The following is a 17,732-nucleotide window of genomic DNA, read 5'->3' as shown; positions in this document are numbered from 1 at the left end:
AATTCCAATGCCATTTTGAGGTGACCTAGTTTTGACCATTTTGCGTTCAGTCGTCTATTTGCACATTTAGTTTTCCTCAGTTTTTCAGCTCTTCTATGCTAGGGCGCCACTCGCGAACGGTTTTTTTCTGTTGGTGAAGGGCCGAAATGGTTCAAATGGCTCTGAGCACTATGGGACTCAACTGCTGAGGTCATCAGTCGCCGAAATGGTGCTCAGCTGTTCTGTTCCCATGTTTTTCTGCATATGCTATTACTTTCAATTTATAGCCCGCATCATGTGAATACATTTTACTTTATTCCATTACGAAACTGGCAATTAAAGATATATTGTACTGTTATCGATAACACGAATCACTTTCAGTTCAAGGTCACAAACACAGTAGGATGCAATGACGCATCGTAGGCTGTAAAGTGTTCTGGGTTCGCGATGGTGGTGCGGCAGCCCTGTGAACCCCCGCAACTCATGTTCATTGCATCGGTGCACTGCTGCAGCCAGTTGAATATACAGGGTTATTATAAATGATTGAAGCGATTTCACAGCTCTACAATAACTTTATTATTTGAGATATATTCACAATGCTTTGCACACACATACAAAAACTCAAAAAGTGTTTTTAGGCATTCACAAATGTTCGATATGTGCCCCTTTAGTGATTCGGCAGACATCAAGCCGATAATCAAGTTCCTCCCACACTCGGCGCAGCATGTCCCCATCAATGAGTTCGAAAGCATCGTTGATGCGAGCTCGCAGTTCTGGCACGTTTCTTGGTAGAGGAGGTTTAAACACTGAATCTTTCACATAACCCCACAGAAAGAAATCGCATGGGGTTAAGTCGGAAGAGCGTGGAGGCCATGACATAACTTGCTGATCATGATCTCCACCACGACCGATCCATCGGTTTTCCAATCTCCTGTTTAAGAAATGCCGAACATCATGATGGAAGTGCGGTGGAGCACCATCCTGTTGAAAGATGAAGCCAGCGCTGTCGGTCTCCAGTTGTGGCATGAGCCAATTTTCCAGCATGTCCAGATACACGTGTCCTGTAACATTTTTTTCGCCGAAGAAAAAGGGGCCGTAAACTTTAAACCGTGAGATTGCACAAAACACGTTAACCTTTGGTGAATTGCGAATTGCTGCACGAATGCGTGAGGATTCTCTACCGCCCAGATTCGCACATTGTGTCTGTTCACTTCACCATTAAGAAAAAATGTTGCTTCGTCACTGAAAACAAGTTTCGCACTGAACGCATCCTCTTCCATGAGCTGTTGCAACCGCGCCGAAAATTCAAAGCGTTTGACTTTGTCATCGTGTGTCAGGGCTTGTAGCAATTGTAAACGGTAAGTCTTCTGCTTTAGCCTTTTCCGTAAGATTTTCCAAACCGTCGGCTGTGGTACGTTTAGCTCCCTGCTTGCTTTATTCGTCGACTTCCGCGGGCTACGCGTGAAACTTGCCCGCACGCGTTCGACCGTTTCTTCGCTCACTGCAGGCCGACCCGTTGATTCCCCTTACAGAGGCATCCAGAAGCTTTAAACTGCGCATACCATCGCCGAATGGAGTTAGCAGTTGGTGGATCTTTGTTGAACTTCGTCCTGAAGTGTCGTTGCACTGTTATGACTGACTGATGCGAGTGCATTTCAAGCACGACATACGCTTTCTCGGCTCCTGTCGCCATTTTGTCTCACTGCGCTCTCGAGCGCTCTGGCGGCAGAAACCTGAAGTGCGGTTTCAGCCGAACAAAACTTTATGAGTTTTTCTACTTATCTGTAGTGTGTCGTAACCATATGTCAATGAATGGAGCTACAGTGAATTTATGAAATCGCTTCAATCATTTGTAATAGCCCTGTAATGTCGCCAGTTACAGATACGTTTCCTGCGGCACCGAATACATTTTATAAATATTTTTATCCTACAGAATTTATCGAAGTTATGTACTTTAATCTTATATAAAATATCTATATTTCTCTGATTTGAATTGTATATTTATAATGTATTAACAATTACAGGGAATTACGTACGTATGTTTTCTGCTGTATACAAGATGATGATCCCCGCAGCCGCCATAGAGCTACCTACTAGACATACGTGGTGGTCGTTGCGCTTACACCGCTTCTTTGTCAGTCGACAGCCGGTGGTGAACATGAGCGCTTGTAGTCGGCGCGATACAATTATATTTATGTTTGTACACAGTAATTTTACATTCGAAATGCCGATTTCAAATTATCTTCATGGTAGTGAAAACTCGTCACATCGTAGACATACATGTGTACAATATCATAATGGAAATTTCCTTGGCTTAATACCCGTTTCGCCCAGTGTCAGAAAGAACCTGATGCAGTGAGAAGCGAAATCAAATTACAAGTCATGTGTGTGTCACGTTTTTGCAATAATTATTAGCTTCTTAAGTGAATGTAAACCATGGTCAACTCTAACGCAGTATGTAGTGTTTTATACAAAGATAAAATATTCATTTGTTACGCCGGCCGGAGTGGCCGTGCGGTTCTAGGCGCTACAGTCTGGAACCGAGCGACCGCTACGTTCGCAGGTCCGAATCCTGCCTCGGACATGGATGTGTGTGATGTCCTTAGGTTAGTTAGGTTTAATTAGTTCTAAGTTCTAGGCGACTGATGACCTCAGAAGTACAGTCGCATAGTGCTCAGAGCCATTCATTTGTTACACAGTTTCAAGAAAAAAAAATCCCTTTTAGAAACAGGCGTTTCAGTTAGAACTTCAGACGTTATTCGTAAATAGATCTAACATTACAAAGAAAAAGCAAAATCAGATTTTAAGTCATAACGAAACATACCTTAAATATCACGTTACAGTCATAAAACGTTATTCGAAAAGTTTTAAAATGCAGCACAGCAGTCGTTTTCTGAAACAGTTTGAAATTTTTCATACATAGGCAACCTTCTAAGAGATTCACGGATCTAGACAAACATATACACAAGACATTTTGATGAGTCTTATTGTGCAGTGTTGAGTGTTGTTCGAGAGTTACGTACTTTCATCGAGTGTTGATGTGCTGAAAACATCTGATCATGTGTTCACGAGCTCAGACTGTTTTTCGTAGTAGGTTTAGCGAAATCTGAATCACTAAATGCAGTTTCACACTTGTAATTATCTGGCAGTGATTCAGTACTTCAATTTATTTTACCAAGTTGCGCAGCATGAGCGTTGAATTGTTTAGAACCAGAAAATCGATCCGTTGCCACGCTATCAGGTCATTCGAGCGTACACAGTACACATTTATATTTGGTAAATTATAAGTGTCGACGACAATCATTTTCCACCTTCCCTATCCGTCTGCAGTGTGGTTTAGTTTTGAAATGGAAATCATAGATTGGTAGCCTTTGTACCTAAATAAGTCACACACTTCACAGTCTTGGTCATATTTTATTTACACAGATAACCGAAATCGACTATCTATCATCAGAATTATAAATCTGGTAAGCAGTTTATTTGCCGTGATGTTCAAATGTACAAATGTGTGTGAAATCCTATGGGACTTAACTGCTAAGGTCATCAGTCCCTAAGCTTACACACTACTTAACCTAAATTATCCTAAGGACAAACACACACACCCATGCCCGAGGGAGAACTCGAACCTCCACCAGGACCAGTCGCATACCGTGATGTCATTCATAAGAGATGCAGTACGTGTATGGGAGACCTAGCTATGAAACAACCACAGAATAAGATCAAGAGACATAGCCGTCTCCGTATTGCAGTGATAAAATGGAGGACGCTCAAGAAAGGAGGAGTCTGGCTTAGTGTGGACTATAAAGTATCGGTTCCGGTCAGAGTACTGCGCAGGAATCGTGAATACAAAACAATTCTACATGCCCGGAGGAATGTTTCTGTCTACAGTGCATCCACCTACGGGAAAAATTAGGGTTCCTGCTCAATTGAACCCTATTCCAGTTCGCCAAGCACCGGTGGCAGCAACCCCAGCCCCCAAAACCACACCTGCCACCGCGTCCTGATACGTTTCCGAAAGCGAATCTGACACCTAGCAGCTGTCAGTTTACATCCACATCTACGTGATTACTCTGCTATTCACAGCTAAGGGCCTGACAGAAGGTTCAATGAACCACCTTCAAGCTGTCTCTCTACCGTTCCATTCTCGAACGGCGCGCGGGAAAAACGACCACTTAAATTTTCCTGTGCGAGCCCTGATTTCTCTTACATTATCGTGGTGATCATTTCTCCCAATGTAGGTGGGTGCCAACAGAACGTTTTCGCAATCGGAGGAGAAAACTGGTGATTGAAATTTCATGAGAAGATCCCGTCGCAACGAAAAACGCCTTTGTTCTAATGACTGACACTCAAATTCGCGTATAGTGTCTGTGGCACTATCTCACCTATTTCGCGATAATACAAAACGAGCCGCCCTTTTTTGAACTTTTACAATATCATCCGTCAGTACCACCTGATACAGATCCACACCGCACAGCAATACTCCACAATAGGGCGGACAAGTGTAGTGTAAGCAGTCTCTTTAGTAGATCTGTTGCACCTTCGAAGTGTTCTGCCAATGAATCGCAGTCTTTGGTTTGCTCTACCCACAACATTATCTATGTGATCGTTCCAATTTAGGTTATTTGTAATTGCAATCCCTAACTATTTAGCTGAATTTACAGCCTTCATATTTATGTGACTTATCGCGTAATCGAAATTTAGCGGATTTCTTTTAGTACTCATGTGAATTGCTTCACACTCTTCTTTATTCAGGGCCAATTGCCACTTTTCGCACCATACAGATATCATACCTAAATCATTTTGCAATTCGTTTTGGTCATCTGGTAACTTTACAAGACGGTAAATGACAGCGTCATCTGCAAATAATCTAACAGGGCTACTCAGATTGTCTCCTATGTCGTTAATATAGATCAGGAACAATAGAGGGCCTATAACACTTCCTTGGGGAGCGCCGGATACTTCTTCTGTTTTACTCAATGATTTTCCGTCTATTACTAAGAAACCGTGATCTTTCTGACAGGAAAACACGAATCCAGTGGCACAACTGAGGCGATATTCCATAGGCACACAGTTTGGTTAAAAGACGCTTGTGAAGAACGGTGCTGAAAGCCTTCTGAAAGTCTAAAAATATGGAGTCAATTTGACATCCCCTGTCGATAGCACTCATTACTTCATGAGTATAAAGATCTAGTTGTGTTCCGCAAGAACGATATTTTCTTAATCCGTGCTGACTATGTGTTAGTAAATCGTTTTCTTCGAGGTACTTCATAACGTTCGAATTCACTAGGCCCTTTATGTTCCAAAATCCTACTGAAAATCGACGTTAGTGATATGGGCCTGTAATTCAGCATATTACTCCTATTTCCCTTTTTGAGTATTGGTGTGACTTAAGCAACTTTCCAGTCTTTAGGTACGGAACTTTCTGTGAGAGAGCGGTTGTATATAATTGCTGAATATGGAGCTATTGCATCTGCATACTCTGAGAGGAACCTGACTGGTATACCATCTGGACCGGAAGCCTTGCCTTTGTTAAGCGATATAAGCTGCTTTGCTACACCAAGGATATCTACTTCTATGTTTCTCATCTCCGCAGTTGTCCTTGATTGGAATTCAGGAATATTTACTTCATCTTCTTTGGTGAAGGAGTTTCGGGAAACCGTGTTTAATAACTCTCCTTTGGTGGCACTGTCGCCAGTGACTTCACCGTCGTTATCGCGCAGTGAAGGTATTGATTGCGTCTTGCTACTGGTGTGCTTTATATATGACCAGAATCTCTTTGAGGTTTCTGCCAGATTCCGAGACAGAGTTTCGTTGTGAAAATTATTAAAAGCATCTCGCATTGAAGCACGCACTACATTTCAAACTTCTGCAAAACTTTGCCAATCTTGGGGATTTTGCGTTCTTTTAAATTTGGCATTCTCTTTTCGTTGCTTCTGCAACATCGATCTGACCCGTTTATGTTAATCGCCTGTCTCTGAAATTTCTGTTTGGGTCACGTGGACAAGCTTAGCTTTCGCTTCTCTGTAAGTTCCCGTATTCGTGAAGTTTAGTCTAGCTCCGCGACCTGAAAGTTATTTATTCATTTATTTTTCATTCATTTTCACCTTTCCATTTCTGCACACCTGGAAAATAAACTCGGAATTAAATTTTCACTGTGTAATAAACAATGCTGTAGTTAACCTTCCTAACGTTTGTGTGGTGCATTACGTACCGAAGCTTTTTATTCTTCGGCAGTAGAGCGCACTGCGGGCACAAAAATGCAAGTTTCGTCTTGTAATCGACAGATATGGCACAGCTGTTCTCCACTAAATTCATTCACGTAGATTTGATAGTCAAGCAAAATTTGCAAAAGAGCACCAAGTCCTATGTCTATAGTGGACAAGCCATCATATGGTGTGTGGCGGGAAGTTCACAATATTTTGGAATGAACAACAACTACACTTGTTACTTTCCAGCGGTATTGTAGACGGTAGGAAAAATTGAGAGCATCTCCCTGTTTAAGCCTGAGTATATTATTTTGCCTTAATGGTCACTGTGAAACGTCCCCTTTGAACAATTTTACACGACTGTGCTTAACCTGACACACAATATTTTTTAGCGCAACGCAATCTGACTTTCAACACACAATATTTTGTTAGCGCAACGCAATCTGACTTTCAAAATTCTCTACAAGAGAATGGCCCTGACTAACATTAAACTATACGTCTCACAAATCACTTATCTCACCAAAAATCTTCGCTGCTCAAGCTACTGCAATACAGCGAGCGCCACTACTGCCAGCTAAATAAAAGATTCAAACTATGGAAGGCACTAACTACTGATAGGGATAGTTAGCAAATGAAAGATATTAATAGAGAACAAACAATGTATTTACCTTGATATCATCATATATATATCAGTTCATGACAAATTACAAAACTCCGCCATCTCTCTCCCCACATCCATCACTGCTGGCGGCTCACCTCCAACTGCCCAGCGCTACGCGCTGTTCACAGCCAGCTGCCTAACACTACAATGGTTGAGTATTACAACAATGCAAAGCAGCCACAGACTGCACACGGCACAGCCGGTGATTTTCATACTGAGGTGGCGTTATCAATAAAAAAACCTAAACAGGCTACTTACATAGCCCCCATGCTCCCCACAAAAAATTTTACAAATTTTGTTGGGCACTGGCCAATACATATTTGTTAAAATTTTTTTTCACAATTACAATAACAAAGAAATCAAATGCACACACTTATTGATACAATGTTGGTCAAAAGCTAAAATTTTCTCACAGTCCATAAAGACAGTCCTGATCATTCATCACATTGCAGTGTTTTTCTCAAAGTCTGAGCAGTAAAAGAAAATGCACACGGAAGTAGTGGATTTCCATGCAGTCTTGAAGAAGTATCGTTGTCCTTCCAACGGAAAGACAGTGCTGACTCTCGACATGCTGACAGGTAATGGGCCACAAGAGAGCAAACCCACAGCGGAGTCAGTCGAAGTTTTGAAGAGTATTGGTGGGTAGGTCATCACAGAGCAGACCCACTGTAGTCCTGGTAGAGATTACGGTATTGGTGGGCCACCAGAGGTGCAGACCCACTGCAGTCCTTGTAGAAATAATGGTACTGGTGAGTCAGCAAAGACGCAGACCCACTGTAGTCCTTGTAGAGATTACGGTACTGGTGGGCCACCAGAGGTGCAGACCCACTGTAGTCCTTGTAGAGATGGCCAGCAGCCATCTGTTGTGACTGTGCAGGTGCACAATCACCATTGAAGAGTCTTGCAGATAATATAGCAAGTCCATAACCACCACTTGTGCACTCACAAAGTTTTTGGAATTGTCCTTAGAACCAGCAATGCTGTTATCCAGTCCCTTGCTGAATTATTAACACACGTGCAAACACTATCAGTCCTTATTTCTCACATATTGTCCATATACTATGACCACCAGAAACGTGTGCAGTGAAATGTAACTTAGAAGTTACTTAATTTGATGAACTGGTGTCAATTACAATTTTATAACATAAGAATACAATTACAAAGATACAGAAAACATCATTAAAAACATAATAGTAGAGATAACATTCTTAGTAATAGGGGCTTTACAAAAGAATAGAAATAAACATATACATCAGTGTTACAAAAATAATGACATAAGTACTTACATAAAGATCAGAATAACTTTTGAAACATCACCTCCACATATGAACAACAAAACAGAATTTACCAAGTAAATAACATAGTATTAGAAAAATTCTACAACATAGCTCTAATCAGCTAAACACATAAAGACAGGAAAAACACAAATACACAAGGGTACACAAACACATAGAGGGATGACACAAAAGGAATGGATAGGGTTCGTTTTCAGTGTAACTTTTGGTACTGCAGTATTGTGCGAACAAAACCTTTTTTGTTCTTGGAGATCTCCCTGTGTTCATCATTATTCCCAAAAAGTCTTATCTGTACCTCTTTTCTGTATTCCAACCATAAGTCTTTCAAAATAAATATGGCTCATTGTACAATACTCATTTAGGCCCAAATCTTTTTTTATATACCTTGTCAATGCATTGCTTCCAATTCATCATAGTTAGTTTCTTATATAGTCTACCCCCTCTTAAGCTAACTTAAATCTACTGAGCTCAGATATATATACCAAGGGACGAGGCAATGCAGCATCACATAAAACAATAAACATCAATGACAAAAATTTCAAACTGGCAAAGCAAGCTACAGTAAATCTAAATTACCAAGCAATTCAACATTACAACTAATATGAGGCAATGCGCAACAAACAATAAAATAATCAGTAGTAAAACTGGCTTAACAGCGTAATACAAAGTCAAATTCAGTAACATTATGCCTGGCAAACAGCAGAAGCAAAAGCAATAAATTATATCTAAACATGACAACGCTCAAGCAGAAAAATATTACAGTAAAGACAACAATGCAGATAAGGGAAATGTATAATCACATCTTAATGTCTATGTAATTAAAGTGGTGCACCACAACAACTTATTGTAAAAAAAATATTACCATGTACTTGAAAAGAAAATTATGTGTGCAGTAACTGTTACTAGTCCCTTCTTATTGTTCTTTCCATTCCAAGAGCTCCTTTTTCGAAGAATGTGGGTCATAAAGTAATTATTTAATAGATCTGTTGACAGAAAGTGTTCACATTAGCAAATGAATTTTTTTTTTTTTTTTTATGAAACCAATGCTGCAACACAGCTGGAAACTAGATATCAAATGAAATAAGCAACTATGTACAAAGTAAAGCATAAAATAATCATTCAGTAGTCATGTGACATTTCATAAGTTAGTAGAAAAATCTCTCAACTAGAGAGACAGTAGTCATAATCAGGTGTATAGACATAAAAATATTTCTCGTCATTTCATTAGGCATCCAGTGTAATCATATGTTTTCAAGTTCGACCGTGTCGTTTTTACGATGCTTTCTACAAAGGAATGTCAGAAGCGAGGTTAATGGCCTCCCTTTTTTTTTTCTACCTGTGCCGCTGGAAGGCTAATGGATTTTTTTTTTTTTTTTTTTCGGGCGGCTGTCGCCCAGGTGGGTGCCCGCGACACATTATGTGCAGGTGGTCACTTAACTTTCGTACGGAAATATTTACGACAGCAGTTTGCGCTACAGTGGCAGTCTGATATAAAAATGTTTCACAGGTCAAGAATTAGTGTTGCAAATCTGTAGAAACAAAATCCTATAAATGTAAGTGTCCAAAAAAAATATTCATCAGCATTGTGATACATTCACGCATTTACACACATTTCATAACTCTTAAAGTACGATTCTTGGTTTCCAACAACCTTTTCCACAAATCAGAGTGCCCTAATCACTATTCATTACTCCTTACCTTATTACACATATACAAATTCGTCGACGCTTCTTCAATATTTCCTGTTAATAAATACGTAGCATAATCAAATAACTCATATAGCATCAGCTTCTTGACCATAAACATACCTCAGCAGCATAATACACATCGTCGTCGTAAAAATAACATCGTAACACCTCAGTCAAATCTCAAAATCGTCGTAGCTTCCTGAATATTTTAAAACCTAAAAGTAATTCTCTGCTCATTTCAAAAGTGTCATCTACCTCAAACGTACCTTAAAAATCATGATCTCATACCAAATACATCATTCAAAGCTCTCATAGTATCACAATGGTTCCGAAAAAATATGAACAGTTTACAAAGTACAGACAAAATACAATTTCATAAGTGTGAAGGTATCCAACTGTGTAATTGCGTAAACATGTGTCACTGATGTAGTAAAAAAAAAATGTTTATCTCTGTCAAATAATCAGATAGCTGTGTAATTATGTGTTAGAGGAATATGGTACCGATGTGTAAAGTTGTATAAGCAAATACCATATTAGCTAGGGCTCCTTGTGCGTGCCAAACACATGGTACAGAAAGTAGGCGTGTACCCCCCTGAGGATTAATGTAATTATACCCTCAGGTGTTACAGATTACAGCAATGGAATGAAATATATCTCGGAAAACTTTCTTTGTAATAAAAAATCTTTAAAAATAAGTGTTTTAAGTATAAGATTAATCACTCAAATGCGTGTACTGTAGCGCTAAACTGTGCGTCATGTTGTAAGATAATCTCTGTGGAAGTGTCGTAGTTATCGTCCTCCGAAAGCTAAGTTCTGCAGAAGTCAATGTACTTACCTCACGATACACAAAAATGAAATGCTTTGCGAATAGATATCTTAGTTATTACGCTTATTGCCGTGATGAAGAAAGTACTGTGCTGTAACATATTGTTGTGCTACAGAAAAGGCTGTCTCATTGTAGCTATACCACAAAAGTTACTACTAAAACATGTTTTTCTTTCCAGAAGAATTCAGAAAACTGTGCAGATATAAAACAGATACACCGCAAAAGCAACATTGTAAATTGTCACTCATTAGTAGCGTCGTGATAAAATCGTGTAGCTGTCACATAAACTAACCTCTGTGTCATCTGGTATCTCTCAGAAAGCACTTTAATTTCAGAATGTATTTTCAAATAAACCAAAATGTTGCATTAAAATCTCAAGTTAAAAAAGCACATTATCTCTCAATAAACGGTTTTACGTGTGAAATGTGGTGTAGAATGCGGTATAAGTCGGTAAAGAATACTGAATTTTTTTTTCAAGGTTAGCGCTATGTTATTTTTCCCTGAGCCAGCTGGCGCACGCGGCTGCCTGCTGTGCGGGTCAGTGCCTGCCTCTTTGTTGGCGCGCGTCGTTAATGGGATTCGGAGACCGAACTTCTACAAATTCGCCTTGCCGAGAGGGCCCTGCCGTGTTTAAATCCCGCCAGTTCTGATGCAATTCAGGTCTGTCGTTACGAATATATCGTCTGTCGTCATGTCGGTAGGTTCCGTAGTTTCTTCCTTGTCCGTCACGTGGTGGAGAATTTCTCCCTGAATCGTAACTGTGCGCCGAACTGTTGCGTCTGAAGTTATTCTGCCTCCCTTGATAATAATTGTTTTGGTTCCCATATTGTCTGTTTCTCTGATTGTCTCTGTGATAGTCATTACTTCGGAAATGCGATCTTTCTCTGTAACTATTACTACTCTGCCAACGGTTGTCATACGGGTGGTGTCTGTTTTGGTCACGATTTGTGTTGTGAGAATAGCCTTGTCGTGTCCAGTTCTTGTTTCTGTCGTCACGGAATTGTGACGTATGTGACCTGTAGTGATTGTTTTCCTGTTTTCGCATCCGGCGACTGTCAGTGTCAATTTCTAATTCTTGTAAGAGTCCCTGAAATGCTTCAATGTCGTCTTTGCAACGTCCTGCCAAAATAATATGTCGCAAATGTTCAGGCAGTTTGATTAAGCAAATGCGGATGAGTTCTGAGGGGCTGTATGGGTTTGACAGGTACTGATTCTTGTGCAACATGTCTTCAAAATATTTCACAAGACTGGAGAATTCAGATTGTTCGAAATGTTTCATCATTATGATGCCATGTTTTACTCGGTCTTGTGTGGCTTGAGACCAATATGCTGAGAGGAAGGCATGGTAAAATTCTCCTTCACTATGACAATCGTGAATGACCGAACGCATTCTTACAGCTGGTTCATTCTCTAAATAGCCACACATAAATTCTAATCTGTGTTCTAATGACCAGTTGGGGGGAAAACAATGAGAGAATTGATGGAGCCACGCTTGTGGATGAATGTCGTTGGCAGAATTTTTAAACGTTTTGAATTTACGTGTAGTAATGAACAGCTTATAGTCAAAGTCATCATGTCGGCGAGTCGCATATCGGTCATTGTTACGTCGTTTCGGCGGTTCCACTTCAAAATTCGGTGCACCTTGCCAATTTATTTCATAATTTCCGAAGTGTCCTGTGTTATTATTTTGTGGTTGTTCCGTATTTCTATGTCCCTCTTCCCGTGTTGGAGCGCGAGTGTCCTCTGAAATACGTAATTCTTGTATTACCTGTGTCAGCTGATCTTGTACTTCCCGGATTTCTCTTTGGTGTTGCGTATTAATTTGATTCAGATTTTGTTTCAGTTTCCTAATTTGTTCGCTCTCTTCTGTGTCATTAAAGACTACCGGTTTTGTGTCATTCAGATCATCATCTACCTTTGTAGATAAATTAGTGACCTGATCCGAAAGTTCGGCTACTTTCTCCGATAATGAACTAATTTCCTCAGTGTGTTTTTCTGAACCAAGTTTCAGAGTATCTACTGTGTCCTTTAAGTTTTCCTGAGTTTTTGCAAGTTGCGTAACCGAATCGGTAGATGCAACTGAGTCAAATTTAACTTGCAAGGTCTCATGATTTTCATAAACAATAGTTTGCAGTTCTTTTATGGCTGCTTCGTGATTCTGTAGTGCATTTTCATGACGCGAAAAAATAGGTTGGAAATGCTCACAAATTTGTGTTTTTACGTCGTTACAGACTTTTTGACATTTCGATTCAATGTGATGTAACTCATTAGTTAAATCCTCACGTGTTTGTTCAAGAGTTTGCTCCAATGAGTCTAACTTTTGAAGCTGTTGCTGTGTTTGACTCTGATTTTGTTCCATTTGTTTCTGATTTTGTTCCATTTGTTTCTGATTTTGTTCGATTGTGTCTAATTTTTCAAGCTTTTGTCCCATTTGTTGCATTAATTGTAATAACAATGCACTGGTGTCTGGAACATGTTCCTCAGTGGTTTTCGGCAGTGAATTTGCACCGGAAACATTCACATTTTGACAAGCAGAAAATGTGTCTTGACTTATTTCAGAAAACGGTGAGGATCCAAAACCTGAATCTACAGTATTTGCGAGATCGTGTCCTGTCATTTCGGATTCCTGAGGCGAGCTGTTGCCGACCGACCGATCGATAATGCTTCCCTGCTCACTGATTGTTTCACTGTCTACGCCATTGTTTGCAACCCGCTCCATCTCCCTATGCGCAATTACCAAATTACCACTTTGAATATTAGTTACTTCATTACACGGTGGCGCTAACACACTGCTTTCGTCTTCGCTGTCATTTCTCAATTTACTTTGGAGCCTAGTGTTACGTTTTTCACACGCCATTATTGTCACAGTATTTCACACGACAACACAGAAAAACACAATTTGAAGAGCAAAAATAGGAGAACACATTAACACAACACTGAAAATAATATCTAGTTAATTGCAGCTGCGAAATACTTGGTGCAAATCTACATGCATGCCACAACTATTTTACTATACAACAATGAAAAACTACAACTACAAAGGAGATTCTCTCTAGAATTACGCGCTAGCAATAAACAAAATCTACACTAATTACACAAACTACAAGAAAAAATCAGAAGATTCCAGTGTGGTATCCTCGGCTAAGGGTCGACATATGAAACGTCCCCTTATGAACAATTATACAAGACTGTGCTTAACCTGACACACAATATTTTTTAGCGCAACGCAATCTGACTTTCAACACACAATATTTTGTTAGCGCAACGCAATCTGACTTTCAAAATTCTCTACAAGAGAATGGCCCTGACTAACATTAAACTATACGTCTCACAAATCACTTATCTCACCAAAAATCTTCGCTGCTCAAGCTACTGCAATACAGCGAGCGCCACTACTGCCAGCTAAATAAAAGATTCAAACTATGGAAGGCACTAACTACTGATAGGGATAGTTAGCAAATGAAAGATATTAATAGAGAACAAACAATGTATTTACCTTGATATCATCATATATATATCAGTTCATGACAAATTACAAAACTCCGCCATCTCTCTCCCCACATCCATCACTGCTGGCGGCTCACCTCCAACTGCCCAGCGCTACGCGCTGTTCACAGCCAGCTGCCTAACACTACAATGGTTGAGTATTACAACAATGCAAAGCAGCCACAGACTGCACACGGCACAGCCGGTGATTTTCATACTGAGGTGGCGTTATCAATAAAAAAACCTAAACAGCCTACTTACAACTGCATGAGATGTTTGTGGGAGGAAGAAACACGTTTCTTGGCTAATACTGGTATGCTCACTCTGGAATGATGCACCACTCTAACTGGAAATCGTGTGAATCTGTCGTGCGGTCCAAGCAACCTCAAGCGAAGTACGCAGGTCTTCTTTAAATTGTTGTTACTTCTTCTCTTAAATCAACTACGGAAGCGTATTAGACCACTGACTACAGCCGAATGAGAATTTTGTAAACATCGTAACACTACCACGAACATATTTACAGGTTACTCCTGTCTACATCAGTTTATCCGTTTGGCAGACAATAGAAGATTTAAATGAATACAATTAATGATGGTTCGCATAATACATTGCTTATCATTGGAATTGTTCCTTTCCTAAAATCAGTTCAAACTACACTTTGCTTTCGAAAAGTTTCGCATGTCACAACGCATAACGCACTTCTTCACACTGAAAGTTCATGTGTAGCGAACCATGGTGTCAATAAATAAATTGGTCATAATCACGAAATGGGTGCAATTTCATCTTGGTTCCATAGAAATGCATCTCAAGAACACAACTGACTAATTTGGCCTGATTCAAATGTTACGTTCCGTGTGCATGCCACACAAAAATCGATAATTTATAATCCATCGACAGGAGGCAACGAATATTTTTAATGCAGAATGCCCTATTATACCTCCGTGACAGGATACAGCTCAACCAACCCTTACGTATCCGTGGGTTTCAAGGAAAATTCACTTAAAATTTTAGAGAAACTTTTCCAGTGAGAACTCAAAGGAAATAGGTTCCTACTGTGTAATTAAAAGAACGATGGTTTAAGACTACAAGACCATTTACATAAAATGTAAACTTTGCAGATGTTATCACGTAAGACACACCTTCAAATGAAGAATCACCAATATCTTACAAAATAAAGAAATGACCCAAAAATTATACACTCCTGGAAATGGAAAGAAGAACACATTGACACCGGTGTGTCAGACCCACCATACTTGCTCCGGACACTGCGAGAGGGCTGTACAAGCAATGATCACACGCACGGCACAGCGGACACACCAGGAACCGCGGTGTTGGCCGTCGAATGGCGCTAGCTGCGCAGAATTTGCGCACCGCCGCCGTCAGTGTCAGCCAGTTTGCCGTAGCATACGGAGCTCCATCGCAGTCTTTAACACTGGTAGCATGCCGCGACAGCGTGGACGTGAACCGTATGTGCAGTTGACGGACTTTGAGCGAGGGCGTATAGTGGGCATGCGGGAGGCCGGGTGGACGTACCGCCGAATTGCTCAACACGTGGGGCGTGAGGTCTCCACAGTACATCGATGTTGTCGCCAGTGGTCGGCGGAAGGTGCACGTGCCCGTCGACCTGGGACCGGACCGCAGCGACACACGGATGCACGCCAAGACCGTAGGATCCTACGCAGTGCCGTAGGGGACCGCGCCGCCACTTCCCAGCAAATTAGGGACACTTTTGCTCCTGGGGTATCGGCGAGGACCATTCGCAACCGTCTCCATGAAGCTGGGCTACGGTCCCGCACACCGTTAGACCGTCTTCCGCTCACGCCCCAACATCGTGCAGCCCGCCTCCAGTGGCGTCGCGACAGGCGTGAATGGAGGGACGAATGGAGACGTGTCATCTTCAGCGATGAGAGTCGCTTCTGCCTTGGTGCCAATCATGGTCGTATGCGTGTTTGGCGCCGTGCAGGTGAGCGCCACAATCAGGACTGCATACGACCGAGGCACACAGGGCCAACACCCGGCATCATGGTGTGGGGAGCGATCTCCTACACTGGCCGTACACCACTGGTGATCGTCGAGGGGACACTAAATAGTGCACGGTACATCCAAACCGTCATCGAACCGATCGTTCTACCATTCCTAGACCGGCAAGGGAACTTGCTGTTCCAACAGGACAATGCACGTCCGCATGTATCCCGTGCCACCCAACGTGCTCTAGAAGGTGTAAGTCAACTACCCTGGCCAGCAAGATCTCCGGATCTGTCCCCCATTGAGCATGTTTGGGACTGGATGAAGCGTCGTCTCACGCGGTCTGCACGTCCAGCACGAACGCTGGTCCAACTGAGGCGCCAGGTGGAAATGGCATGGCAAGCCGTTCCACAGGACTACATCCAGCATCTCTACGATCGTCTCCATGGGAGAATAGCAGCCTGCATTGCTGCGAAAGGTGGATATACACTGTACTAGTGCCGACATTGTGCATGCTCTGTTGCCTGTGTCTATGTGCCTGTGGTTCTATCAGTGTGATCATGTGATGTATCTGACCCCAGGAATGTGTCAATAAAGTTTCCCCTTCCTGGGACAATGAATTCACGGTGTTCTTATTTCAATTTCCAGGAGTGTATATCCAACTTCTTCACGAAACAGAAAATCCAGCAAATGGTATGAATGTTTGTACAGAAAAATTTCAAAACTTTTTAGGAGACATCCATAAACAAAAATTATTTTAAATATTGAATTCACTTGTGTGTATTATGCTTTATTGAGATCTTAACTGCCGTTTTGTGCATCACACTTTACTGAAGTCTCGCAGTTGTGCGTACTTCACATGTAAGTGCAATTTCATGTGAAACATAAACAGAACATAATCATTCACCTTGTAATTAATTAGTCAAATTAATCTATCATATCCTAGCTTTCTAGCTAATGCCTTTCGTTTATGTTTTTAATGCCATATTGTGGGATATCTTCTGATGTTCTTCGGCGTTAATAACTTCTACAAAAATGTCGTCACTTCTTTTCTTCTCTTTTTGCCAAATAACCTCGCTACACGATGGTGCTTCAGTGCTTTCTTGATCCAAGCTGTTACTAAAATCTTCAAAAGCACCCAGTTTCTGTATCCAGTTTTGATGGTGTTTGCCGCAATATGCTCTGAATAATCTTCCCAATTATAATGCATTCAGCTATATTTGAAGCTGGATGATAGGTTGAAATTAAGATATAATAAACTTACAGCTGCTACGTGAACTCATTCCAAATGTTTACAAGACATTATAGTACAATCTTTTGTGAGAAGTCATTTACTATGAATGATCTTCACACGTCCTTTTAACATCTTAACTATAACTTTAATGTTTGCCTTTCCGAGGGGGCGTAATCGAACCAATTTAGAGAGCAGCTCAACAACAAGCAGAATTTGTGAAAACTTCCATTTACATTTTGTAAGTAGATCAAACAAATCTAATGTGACAGTTTCAAAGCTGATTGAGAAATTGTAATGTGTATTAATCCTTCACGTCGTATCTTGGATACCTTCGTTCCCTGGTAGGATGGTAACATTTTTAAACTTCCTTTACTCATCATAAAATGTCAAAG

Source organism: Schistocerca nitens, chromosome 4 (genome assembly GCF_023898315.1).
Source record: "Schistocerca nitens isolate TAMUIC-IGC-003100 chromosome 4, iqSchNite1.1, whole genome shotgun sequence".
Taxonomy (NCBI): Eukaryota; Metazoa; Arthropoda; class Insecta; order Orthoptera; family Acrididae; genus Schistocerca; species Schistocerca nitens.
The sequence above is the reverse complement of the archived record's forward strand: the minus strand, read 5'-3'. Positions refer to the sequence as shown.